Here is a 13,967-nt window from a genome sequence, read left to right as displayed (position 1 = left end):
ATTTACTCTGCGTCATAATGCAATTAAATTATTAAAATCAACATATGTATTTATTTATATATTTATTAGAACATCAACAAAAAATATAGGTTAATAATTATAATAATTTAATCTTGGGGTAAAATAGATATTCCTTCTATTAAGTCAAAACTAGAGCTGTTGCCAGGTCTTCGTTCAGTTGAAGCGAAGCTGGTATTTGTAATTTTTTTTCGTTATCATAATCTTGACCATTATCATCATCACTGTTTTCATCACCCGAGTCGCCATCATCGTGATAAGTCGACATAGGGCTCATCGGTGTAGTTTACGACTCGGTCGGTTCGATCTTCTTTTTTGTCTATAATTAATTATTTTTTGAAGATATTCGATTCGTAGTAATCGAATGTTACTTTTTTCAATTACCAGCTTCCGATTTTTTTCTGGTTTTTTTTTCCATCTGAAGCCTAGCTCTGTCATAATTCGTCGTAAACTTCATTCCGAGCCATTAAAATGTATATCTTCTTTAAAATTTTCGAAGCCTTTCTACGGTACGGAGTTTCGCTGCTTGTTATGTAGTTATTATGATTACATCTTTTTATTACAGATTGAACGAAACTATCCATTCCGGTAACTTTCTTCTTCCCTGATCTTTTCTTACCCGGAGTCCCAAGCACGATGAGCAAGCCAGAGCCTTTAGCTTCGTTAATAATGCACTTAACAGTACTCACTGATGTTTTTGTTGCTTCCGAAGTCTGTTTTACTTTTTCCATAATATCATTCTTCCCCTGTTTTATAATGAAGCAATATACGTCGTACACAATTTTTCTACCCTTTCTTTTGAATACTACACCAGTTTGTCGCGGCATAGTGTATTTTTTATAAAAAATCAACAAACACTCATCAAATAGCAATGGCAACAAAGTCAACAAGCAATTATAACAAAATATAACTTAACGATTAATAACGATAGACTTTTCACTGTACGCAAGCGTACTTTTGGGAGCAAGCGGAACGAAGGCGCGGTGCGGGACGCAAGGTTCGACTGATCTACCAATAACGCGCTCGATACGATTTCCCCTGCCGTCGCGCCTCACCCTCACCACCAAAGTGATCTAAAATTCGGTTCTGCGCAGTCAAGGTCATTTGCTCACGATGTTTGCCGGTTACTATAACCGGAGGATGTTGTTGATGCATGAACTGAATCAGAACGGGCGAAGATGAAGCATTGTAGGTCCGTAATTGAACGGGGATAGAAATGAGCTCCCTCGACTCGATATCGAGACAAACTGTTCGACAAGGCTATCCGACTTGCCCATGTTACACAGTTTGAAAATCAAGCTATTGTACCAAACTTAGTCAAACGTCAAGCTGAAATTGTTAAATTGAATAATAATAAAGATGAGAACAACTTTAACAAGATAACGTAGAATTATTCTATTCCAAATTATGATACTCATGAACACAGAGGGTCAACAAAGTGTGGTGTAATACTGTTTAACTTAAGAAAACCACCTAAATGGATAATTATACAGGCTGTTGCTTTAAGCAAAGACAAAGGCCGTTTTGTAAGCAATTCGTGCGCCTTTTAATAATAGACTAGGCAGAACGTAATTAGTTCATAATAAACATTCTGAAAACTTAAATCTGTTTCGTGCTACCAAGCTAAGTTTTCTTCTTCTTCTTCTTCTTCTAAGTAAATCAAGATTTTTGTTTAAAATTATATTTGATTTATTTTATTTATAATTAAATTATGCATTATGAACAGACAATATTGTAACGTAATGTTACAACTTAAATCGTCTGCAAAATAAAAAGATAAAAAAAAAACCTTAAAACAAAAGTATTTATGTTCAAAGCAGTTATTTTATCGACTGTACCGCTGAGATGAGAACAATAGTTCCCACCTCCCCCCGAGACGTAGGTTCGGCTGGCGCAGACACTGCGCAGCCGCCGGCAGTCGTCACTAGACTTCCTTATTAGTCTTACGTTTGTATTCGAGTTCAGTTAAAGTTCGTTTTCAAACCTAGACGACTTACCTACAAATAATTTATTTAAAAAATATATTTAGTACAGCAATATCGTGTGCTGTTTAATATTAACAAGATTAAAATAAACGGATTCGACCCCGCTTTTAGGGGTTCATGCCTAGCTGCTTTTTCACGCTTCTTGCTTATTGCTTCACCCGATAACTGCGTGTGCTGAAAAGGTCATCTCCGCCCAGTAACCCGTACCCTGGTGATCTAGCCAGCCCAGGAAACCTCCAGGAGTCCAGACGTGGTGCTTCAGCGGGTCAACCCACGTCCGTTGGCTGCCGGAATTCAGGAGGGTAACCTACAGAGGGAGAGTCAGATCGGCCGTACAACCACACCCTACAAATTTGTGTGCTCAACTGCCGTTTTTTTTTTTGTAATATATATTTTTTTAACTGAGACACTAGTTTTTTTTTTTTTTTTAAAGGAAAGACTAAGCAGTTGTCGCACTGGCGCCCTTTACGTGGTTATATCTGACTTTGCCTCTCGAGTCAAGTGGTTGCAGATTATACGTGTGTGTGTGTGTCCTTTTGTTTAACATTATTGTGTTGTGACTGTCCTAAGTGTTGTAAAAATCGTCGTACTGTACATGTCCTATATTGTGTTATTTTTGTGTACCTACATTTTTAGTTTATGATACTCTTACAAACCTAACGTTTTTATTTAAGATTTGTTTCAAGCAAAAATAGGTACAATCAAAATCAAAAGTGTTAATTTTAGTTAATTTAAAATTTAATTAAACAAAAAGCTTGTTTTTTTGTATTAATACAATCCAGACGATTTTTTAATTTAAATAGTACATGTATATTTTTGCTTTATTTGCATTCTTCTAGATTTTTTATTATTTAGCCCTAGACGTTTTATTGGTGCGAACTTTGTAACAGAACGGAGTTTTTTTTTCTTAACTATATTCCTTTATTTTATTCGTATGCCATTTCGGGCTAACCCTGAGGCATCACTATGGTTTTTACGATAAAATTTTTATCCCTACAAAAAACTGAACTGGAATACGAAGTCGCGATAAGAGGTGAGACCCCCGGTGCTACGGTGGCTGATCTTAGGAAACAGATTAGCAAATTAAGTCAATCTTTTCCTTCAGAAGATATATTATGTTCTCATCTCGAACCCCTAGATGATCTTCAAGCTGTTTTGGACTTGCTGAATAAAGTCAATGCAAGTCTCGAGTCAAGCCCTACTGATAAAAGTACATTATCGCGCATAGAAAATATTTTTCATCACCTTTATCATAGGATCAACAGAATAGTGGTTGATGAAGTAGAGAAGCCGCACTCTGCTTGTAGTAAATTTTTTAAAGAATCCTACGAAAAATTCCAGAAATTAAGCAAAAAGGCAGTTGACCCTCTATTAGTTTGTGTATCTAGTTCAGCATCTGCTTCTGTACCTGGCATTCAGGCACCAATTAATGTCGCTGTTACTTGTGATCGAGGTGTTACTTCAGAACTGAGTAGGCTGAAGTTCGATGGTAAATCATGTGTTCGATCTTTTATTCAACGTGTTTACGAATTTAGCGAGGCTCGTAGCATCCCCGACTCAAAACTTCTCTCATCTGCTACAGAAATATTTACAGATGATGCGCTGCATTGGTTCAGGAGTATTAAGGACCAGGTTTCATCTTGGGATGATCTTGTTGTTCTTTTAAAAAAAGATTTTGATAAAGCAGACTATGATTACCGTTTACTTGCTGAGATTCGTGCTAGGACTCAAGGGGAAACGGAAAATATTACGATATACTTAGCTATTCTCTCGGGTATGTTTGCCCGCCTCTTAAAATCACTTTCGGAAGAGGACAAGCTTGAAATAGTATTACATAATATCCGCCCTTGCTATGCAAGCACTCTAGCCTCTGCTACTGAAATATGTAACATTGATCAATTGAGATCCTTGTGCAGGAATTATGAAATTGTTCAGTCTAGGCTCGTCCACTTTCGAGAACCATCTGCAGCGACTTCCGATACCTTGGCACCAGAATTTGCGTACAAATATGCGACCAAGGCGAAATCGACCTACGACTATAAATCTAGCTATAGTTACAACAAACAGTCGTATCAACCATTAAAAATAAACAGGAACACTAATATTAATCAAAAATATCTACACAGTATTGAAGAAAGTCATCACGATGCAAGGGAAAAATTACCCTATTGTCCTAGGTGCCGCAACAATACGCATAGTTTTAGGGACTGCACTAATACGGAAGTTTTGTGTTTTAAGTGTGGTCGCAAGGGAGTTAAGAAACCTGAGTGTTCACATTGTACTGGCAAACAGGCTCCAAAAAAAAAACTAAATTTGCAGAATTGCAGCAAACCATTGTCCCTGGAACATGTAAAGATACACCGTACCAGCCGGGATGAATGGAAGAATTGGTTAAAAACAATTAGTTTATTTTTTAATGGCTACAAGGTTGCTTCAATTCTGCATACAAAACCAACTAACGATAAAAGACCCTATGTTAATATTAAGATACACGATTTGACAGTTTCCGGCCTTTTGGATTCAGGCTCAGCGGTTACTATTTTAGGCAACAATGCTCATAGTGCATTAGTTAGTCGTGGGCTGGAGTTGTGTACTGATGATAAATTGACTATTATTGCGGCTGGTGGACAAAATCTTAGAAGTATAGGCTATATTAATATGCCAGTGCATTTCGAAAACCAGTTCCACATTATTCAGAGTCACGTAGTTCCAGAAGTTCAATCATCGCTTATTTTAGGGATTGACTTTTGGCACACATTTAAAATTTGCCCGAAGTACTTGAGTTCTCTTCATTTCCCCGGCCCTCCATTGGCTAATTTAGATGTTGGTAGCCCAACCAATTTTTTGCGCTCGTATGATTATTTGGACGAATCACAAAAGGCCGTCGTTGACAATATTACCAAGCAGTTTGAAGAAATATCTTTTGAGCGCAAAGGACTTGGACGCACAAACTTAATTACTCACCACATCGACACGGGGAATTCTCCTCCTGTGAGACAGCGCTACTATAGGCTTTCACCAGAGAAACAGAGAATCCTAGTCGAGCAAGTAGACGAAATGCTCCAGCTTGATGTAGTTGAGCCTTGTGAGAGTGCCTGGCAATCCCCGGTATTGCTAGTCACTAAAAAAGATGGTCAGCCGCGGTTCTGCTTAGATAGTAGGAAGCTAAACTCTGTTACAAAACGCGACGCTTATAACTTACCTTACATATCGGAGATATTGGACAACTTGCGAGACGCGCGCTATCTTAGCAGTATTGACTTATCAAAGGCTTTCTGGCAATTACCAATAGCACTCGAAGATAGGGACAAGACGGCATTTTACGTTCCGGGACGAGGGACGTTACGGTTCAAGACTACACCGTTTGGTTTGACCAATGCGCCTTCTACGCAACAGCGGTTAGTCGATTTATTGTTTGGCGACATGGATCACAAGGCGTTCGCATATTTAGATGATGTGATAATAGTAAGTAGCACGTTTGATGAGCATGTTAGTCTTCTTCTTCGCGTGTTAGACAAGCTGCGCCATGCTAATCTAACAATTAATTTAGAAAAGTGTGAATTTTTTCGAAGTAAACTTAAATATTTAGGCTATGTGGTCGACGCGAATGGTTTGCGGACTGATCCGGATAAAGTTACAGCCATTCTAAATTACCCAACTCCTACATGTCGTAAGGACTTGAAACGGTTCCTAGGCACGGCAACATGGTACCGGAGATTTGTCCCAAACTTTAGCACTATCGCAGGGCCGCTTAATAGGTTGTCGAACAAAAAATCAACACCTCCCTTCCAGTGGACAGATGAGGCCGACACTGCGTTCAAAAAACTTAAGGAATCTTTGGTCTCGGCACCTGTTCTCTCCTGCCCAAATTATGATCTGCCTTTCGAAGTCCATACAGATGCAAGTAACTATGGGATAGGTGGTATGCTCACACAAACTATTGACGGGAAAGAGCACCCTATAGCGTATATGAGCAAGTCCTTATCGGGGGCCGAAAAGAATTATAGCATTACCGAACGTGAGACCTTAGCTGTTCTCGTGGCTCTCGAACACTGGCGTTGCTATCTGGAGAACGGAAAGACATTCACAGTTTACACAGACCACAGCGCACTTAAGTGGTTCCTTTCCTTGAACAATCCTACGGGTAGGCTTGCACGTTGGGGAGTTCGATTATCGTCGTTTGATTTTGAAATCAAACACCGCCGCGGTGTAGACAATGTGATTCCCGACGCTTTGTCTAGAGCTGTCCCAGTCAATACTATCACTACTGCTAAATCACTCACGACTTCTAGTGATGATTGGTATAAGACCCTTTATAATAATTGTTTGACCCAGCCTGTACATTATCCAAATCATCATATCAAAAATGACGCTCTTTTCCGTTGTAGTAAGAATAAGTGTTATCTCACAAATGAATTTTCGTGGAAAGAGGTAGTTCCTTCAGAACTTAGAAACACTGTCATTGCTGAGAATCATAGTGAGCCAACAGCTGGTCATTTGGGTATTTTTAAGACCTACAGACGTATCGCCCTTAGATACTATTGGCCAGGCATGTATCGAGACGTAGCAAATTTCGTAGGTTCATGTTCCACTTGTCTCAAGTACAAAATTCAAAACCATGCTACTCTTGGAGAAATGGGTCGCCCCAAGCAGTGCTCTCGACCGTATCAGATGTTATCGATTGATTTAATGGGTCCTTTGCCTGTGACTCGAAAACAAAATTGCCATATTCTAGTGATAACTTGCTGTTTTTCGAAATTTTGTCACATTTATCCAATTAAAAAGGCAACTTCAGACATTATAGTCCGAATTTTAGAAGAGCAAATTTTCCTCGTTCATGGTGTGCCTCAAACAATTTTTCTCGATAATGGCTCTCAGTTCATTAGTAGTCATACAAATGCACTATTCAAAAAGTATAACATACCAAACGTATTTTTCACGCCAAAATATACCCCCCAGGTGAATACCGTAGAGCGGTATAACAAAACAATTATTACTTGTATTTCTACGTTTGTAGATAGTGATCATCGATCATGGGATACTTTTATTCCTAGTGTCCAGTTTGCCATTAATAATTCGGTTAACGAGGCTGCTGGTTTCACTCCGTCATTCCTTGTCTTTGGCAGAGAACTAGTAGTATGTGGCTCTCATTATACTGATATTGATTTGGGTGATCAAGTTTTGTTTCTACCTCGAGATGTGTATGCCGAAAACCTAGGGTGTTTGAGCTCCATCTTCGATCAAGTTCAGAAATCTCTATATCACGCACACGTAAAAAACACTGCTAACTATAATTTACGCAGAAAGCCCTTTGAATTTAATGTAGGAGATACTGTTTATAAACGCGCTTACGTCCTGAGTGACAAAGATAAGTATTTTAGTAAGAAGTTAGCACCGAAATATATCAAGTGCAAAGTTGTCGAAAAACTCTCACCACTTGTCTACGTTCTAGAAGACATGTCGGGTAAAAACATAGGCACTTGGCATATTAAAGACTTGAAAATATTAGGTCAACACTCATAGTTGTTACGTTTCGTTTTTGTTGCCCATGTCCATTAAAATCTTTTTTACATTTCTTGCAAAAAGTCGTAAGCCGATTCTTATGACTTATGACTTTCGTTATGCTATGGAGTCTTATAATTTTGCATATTATTTGATTTATTTTGACTGTTAGTGAAGTATGAAAGGTTGTGTAAAAGGTGATTGTAAGAAATTGATACACGCTTGAAAATTGCGGATTTTAATTCTAAGATTAAAATCCTTATGTGCGACGGGGGGTAATGTAACGTAATGTTACAACTTAAATCGTCTGCAAAATAAAAAGATAAAAAAAAAACCTTAAAACAAAAGTATTTATGTTCAAAGCAGTTATTTTATCGACTGTACCGCTGAGGTGAGAACAATAGTTCCCACCTCCCCCCGAGACGTAGGTTCGGCTGGCGCAGACACTGCGCAGCCGCCGGCAGTCGTCACTAGACTTCCTTATTAGTCTTACGTTTGTATTCGAGTTCAGTTAAAGTTCGTTTTCAAACCTAGACGACTTACCTACAAATAATTTATTTAAAAAATATATTTAGTACAGCAATATCGTGTGCTGTTTAATATTAACAAGATTAAAATAAACGGATTCGACCCCGCTTTTAGGGGTTCATGCCTAGCTGCTTTTTCACGCTTCTTGCTTATTGCTTCACCCGATAACTGCGTGTGCTGAAAAGGTCATCTCCGCCCAGTAACCCGTACCCTGGTGATCTAGCCAGCCCAGGAAACCTCCAGGAGTCCAGACGTGGTGCTTCAGCGGGTCAACCCACGTCCGTTGGCTGCCGGAATTCAGGAGGGTAACCTACAGAGGGAGAGTCAGATCGGCCGTACAACCACACCCTACAAATTTGTGTGCTCAACTGCCGTTTTTTTTTTTGTAATATATATTTTTTTAACTGAGACACTAGTTTTTTTTTTTTTTTAAAGGAAAGACTAAGCAGTTGTCGCAATATACGGGAATAAGAAAAATTTTACTGCTTATTTTTAATCTATAATATGCAAGTTATATAGTGCGCCTCAGCACTACATGCGCACGGAGGAGTTTCGAGTTCTTTGGACATATCGCCAGAAAGAGAGGTGACAATCTGAAGAAGCTGCTGGTGACAGGCAAGGTATGCGGGAGAAGGCACTGAGGCAGAAATCGAATGCGCTGGTCGGACCAAATACGCTCCACTCTCAATACCTCAGTCCACGTTGCTATCCACACAGCCGAGGACAGGCAGGAATGGCGCAAGATGATGCAGGAGAAAGTGATTAGAGGAGGCCACGACCCTCAGCACTGAGGATTATCGACGCAAGGAGGAGGAGGATGCAAAAAAACATACAGCCATGGTTGAGATGTTTCATTCAGAAAAAATACTATCCTTTTTGCATTTGCTTGGCTTTTAGTCTCATATGACACGGATTTGTACAACACGGGACTTTGTAGTAACGTATCTACCGTGCTATAAGGGGTTACCTGTATGACAATTGGCTTCCTGCGATGCCATTGTTCCCAATGTCGAATTTAAAAATCTTAAATTATAAAATACATCAATATTCTGTTAAATAAAGAATTATATGCATCGGAATGAGATGAAGTTGATTTATTGGAGTCCATAATTAATTGGGACGAAATTAAATGAAACGAGATTAGATTAAATAAACCCTCCATAAAATGATGGCTATAATATATATACTGAGACTTAAACGGACTTTTTGTAATAACCTAAGAAGCCATATCCAGCGGTTTTGCTTTATTTTCCCAAATTTGTGCAGATGCTAAACGGTTGGCTTATTAACCGTACGTACCTTTATCACACCGTTTAAACCCGAAAAAACACAAAATGATCAAAATAAAACAATTCACACAATTTCGCTCTTCGCGTTCCAGCCAAAAACCCCTAGATAATTTTATAAAGCTACCGTCTGTTTTTTATAAAACTTTTATTAATTCTTTATTGTACACATAAAAAAAGTACAAAAAAGGTCAAAATGGTATGAACAAAAGGCGAGCTTAACTCAGACATGAGTTTTCATTCATTAAAACCAAAGGAACATTACAGGAGAAAGAAATAAAAAAAAAATTTAATGTTCTTCTTCTCGCTTCGGTTTCCTCAATACTGAGGGTCGTGACCACCTCCTCCTTTTAAATGTACATACATTGAATTTTTGTATGTTGAGTTATTTTGACAGATGTTTGGCTTTATATTGCTATTTGCACTTGAATAAAAGCAAAATACGGGTATTCTTATAATGAGTTTGTTTGTCTGTCTGACCGGAAGCTTGTCCGCCCATCTACAGCACCCAACAAGTACTACTGCTGCGCTAGCGCTATGATCCCGAAGTTGGCCTCCGACAATAAACTTTGCCATTCATACCGGCGCTGCGCAACAGCTTGCCAGTCCGACACTTGGAGCTCACGTAACTTTCCTTCCACAGCGTCAGACCAGCGGTACTTGGGCCTCCCTACGCGGTAGCGTCCCTCCGGTACACCCGCGTACACCCGTTTTACAGCCCGATCCAGCTCCATACGCAATAAATGCGCGAGCCATCCGAGCCTCCGTACATTCATCTCCCCCAGAATATTTGGCTACCCAAAATGTAAAGAACTATAATGAAATATAAACACGTTAATCTGATAACATTTATACCCGCAATAGTCAGTTATTGCGTTTTCATTAAAAGTGTGTAAACGTGTTTTTTCTGGTTTTAAATTGAAAGAAGGACCAGATAATATTATTACTTTAAACGATTTTTTTATTTTTATTATTGCTAAGATGGGGGGACGAGCTCACAGCCCACCTGATCTACAACGACTGCCCCACCCTTCAAACCGAAACGCATTACTGCTTCACGGCAGAAATAGGCAGGGTGGTGGTACCCACCCGCGCGGACTCATAAGAGGTCCTACCACCAGTAATTACGCAAATTATAATTTTGCGGGTTTCATTTTTATTACACGATGTTATTCCTTCACCGTGAAAGTCAACCGTGAACATTTGTTGAGTACGTATTTCATTAAAAAAATTGGTACCCGCCTGGGATCGCTCAACACGTTGCACCGGACGTCTTATCCCTTAGGCCACGACGACTTCGACGAACGATACGTTGATTGTCGATTTTTTTACCAATACTTATAACTTTTCGCTGTTGTTGGTAGTAGTAAGGATTCATCTTAGCACAATGTCAGCAGCGTCACCAAAGAAAGCGTGAATATGGCCATTCACAAGTTTTTTTTTTGCAACAATTTTTTTTTAGACTAATGTATTATGTTTATTAAAATTTTATTCATGACTCTTTTACACTGATATCCACTCTTCGATAACAATTTTTCCTCCTATATTGAATTGCTAGAAAAAAGCTATACTTCATTGGCGTAAAAAATAACTTCAATAGGTTTAATGTTATCTTCATCATAATCTTTTCATGCTTGTAAATGTTTTAATAGTCTTCTAAAAATAAATCCTTCTGCCTATTTGCTTACGTTTTAGTATTTTCATCAGCCCTGAAACCTGCTCTGTGTAACTATTTGTGGATTAAAAATAAACAAACTAGCATTATACACGACTGTATTCATTTAACACTCCTAATGTTCGGCAGATCGTTAGTTGATGTTGCAAATAAAATAATGTAAGCCGTTACTTTTGTCGTAATAGTTAAATTTGATATTGTGTACATACCTTGCCCATTCGTAGGCAATAAAACTTTATTAGGCATTTAAAATACATATATGGCCGTTCACGTTTACTTTATTAATCTAGCAATCGAGTCGTAGACATCGTTTTTCAACATTTTTGTGGTAAAAATAAACGGTAATTAACACAATATTCAAATTTCGAATAACACCTTAGTCGTTTATCATCACGAAAACTGTAAAGTATTCGAAACACCAGAAAAAATAACAATGACAATTAAAAACGCGAGATTAAATCGTAAAAGTAGTTCTTATTAAATTTAGTAATTTCTAGCGATTTTTACGAGTGCCTATTGTCGCGGCCACAAAAAAATGAAGGAGAGAAGCAGCCGTCCCCTCAAAGAATGAAAAAGGAAGAAATAAGTCCAAGGAAGAGGAAGAAGAAGAAGAAAAAGAAGAAGGAGGAAGTAAGACGATGATGAAGACGTACACCGTCCCTTCACTATACAGCCAGCATATATAGAACCACACCAGCAAGCTCATCACTCCCGTTAGCCAACTGAGTTTCTCGCCGGGTCTTCTCAGTGGGTCGCGTTTCCGATCCGGTGGTAGATTCTGCGAAGCACTGCTCTTGGTAGGGGCAGTGCTATCAACTCTCCGGTTCGAGCCCCGTGAGCTCACCTACAAACGTTAGGGTGAAGCTGAAATAGCCTCTCAAGGCTATCAGCATAGGTAGGGGGAAAAACACTCCTGCCTAGATAGGCAAGGAGCCCAAGCCCAGGCAGAGGGGGTTGCCCCGAGGCCAGACCTGCGCCCCCGTAAAGGGACGCGACGACCCGACGACGCGGCTACACTTTCCGATTTGAGCAGCCGACAGGCTGGATCTCGCTGCTGTTATTGTTGTACCACAGAAATTCAATTAAAGGAACTGTTTGGAAAAGTAACTTTTAATTACTGACATTATGGAAGGAAATCATAATAATGAAGATAATGACGGCAGCCACGTTGACGTCATCACTTTAAAAACGACATGGAACCAGATTCTCCGTCATATACTATTACGTACACTAAAGTGAAACTTTTATTACATCGTCTCAAACTTTTTCGCATGTGTGTTGCATGTCGCATGACGGTCGGCCGCGGAGTAGGGATAAAGTGAAAGGCGCTCGTCAAGCAGCCAAGGCCAATATGGCGGCGGGTTCAATAAAAATATTAGTTGGGGATTTAGTATATTTTTATCCTTTCCCATTATCATTCCAATTTTCTAAGTATAAAATTAAGATTGATAAAGCGATTTTTTTACCCATAGGCAATGGAATATTATTCAAAAAATTTTTAGTTCAATGTCTATAATGTGAAAAAAGTTTCACTTTTACCGTGGTTTCATAAAACCACGCAATCCTTTTTTTTGTGTGATTGGAATCGTATGTTATTTTTCTACTCATAGGAGAGTAGACGTCACCTTGTTAACATCTACAGAAGTTCAATCTGTTTTCAAAAATAAATTACTGCAGAAATAGTGTGTAAAACTTTGTGAAGTGAACGTAAATGCTTAAATCAGTTCAGAAACTTTGTGAAAAAACGTTACAGTAAATTCGCTAAACAATGTTGTAAATGCAACCAAGTGCTCGGTGTCAAAACGATTATTTGTACTTCAAGAAACTTACAAATCAAGAAAAATTTAAAAAGAATTCAATGAGAAACTAGTGGAAGAATATACTTACAGAAAAAAGAAAGTTAAGTGCTTTATAAAATACTAGCGACCCGCCCTCGCTTCGCTTCGGAAACATTAAAACACACATGAAACAAAAAAAATAAATAAAAAAAAGTAGCCTATGTTCATCAAGGACAATGTCGGCTTCTAATGGAAAAAGAATTTTTCAAATCGGTCCAGTAGTTTCGGAGCCTATTCGAAACAAACAAACAAGCAAATCTTTCCTCTTTATAATATTAGTATAGATTCTTAGAATATCATAATCTCAAACATATTTATTATGTGTAAGCAAAGTCACAGTCCGATTTGAATTCAGCGCTATCTGTTGAGAGTCGAACAAAAACTCCAAAAGGAAGAGATGAGAGAAATTAAAAAAAATTTTACAAAGAGTATTAACAATAACATCAATGAAAAATCAACCCGATGATATGCAGGCGAAGTAAAATGTCCCTTAGAAATAAGGTGACACTCTACAAAACTTGCATACGCCCCGTCATGACCTATGCAAGTGTAGTGTTCGCTCACGCGGCCCGCATTCACTTAAAATCCTTCCAGATTATTCAATCCCGTTTTTGCAGGATAGCCGTCGGAGCCCCGTAGTTTGTCAGGAACGTCGACCTCCATGACGACTTGGACTTAGAGTCCCTCAGTAAGTATTTGCAGCCGGCGTCGATGCGCCACTTCGATAAAGCGGCACGACACGAGAACCCTCTCATCGTGGCCGCCGGTAACTACATTCCCGATCCTGCGGACAGAATGGAAAACAGTCGACGTCGCCCAAAACACGTCATCTCGGATCCTCCCGATCCACTAACGGTGCTTTTAGGTACTTCAAGCACCGGTCACCGTTCTCGTCGAACCCGTCGCTTGCGACGAAGGGCTCGACGAGCAAATTAACTCTCAGACACAGCCCACTGAGTTTCCGATCCGGTGGTAGATTCTGCGAAGCACGGCTCTCGCTAGGGTTCGTGTTAGCATCGTCGTCAGGTTTGAGCCCCGTGAGCTCACCTACAAACGTTAGGGCGAATCTGAAATAGCCTCTCAAGGCTATCAGCATAAGTAGGAAAAAATATATATATATGAAAAATTTAACGAA

This window comes from Bombyx mori, chromosome 4 (assembly GCF_030269925.1).
Source record: "Bombyx mori chromosome 4, ASM3026992v2".
Taxonomy (NCBI): Eukaryota; Metazoa; Arthropoda; class Insecta; order Lepidoptera; family Bombycidae; genus Bombyx; species Bombyx mori.
The sequence above is the reverse complement of the archived record's forward strand: the minus strand, read 5'-3'. Positions refer to the sequence as shown.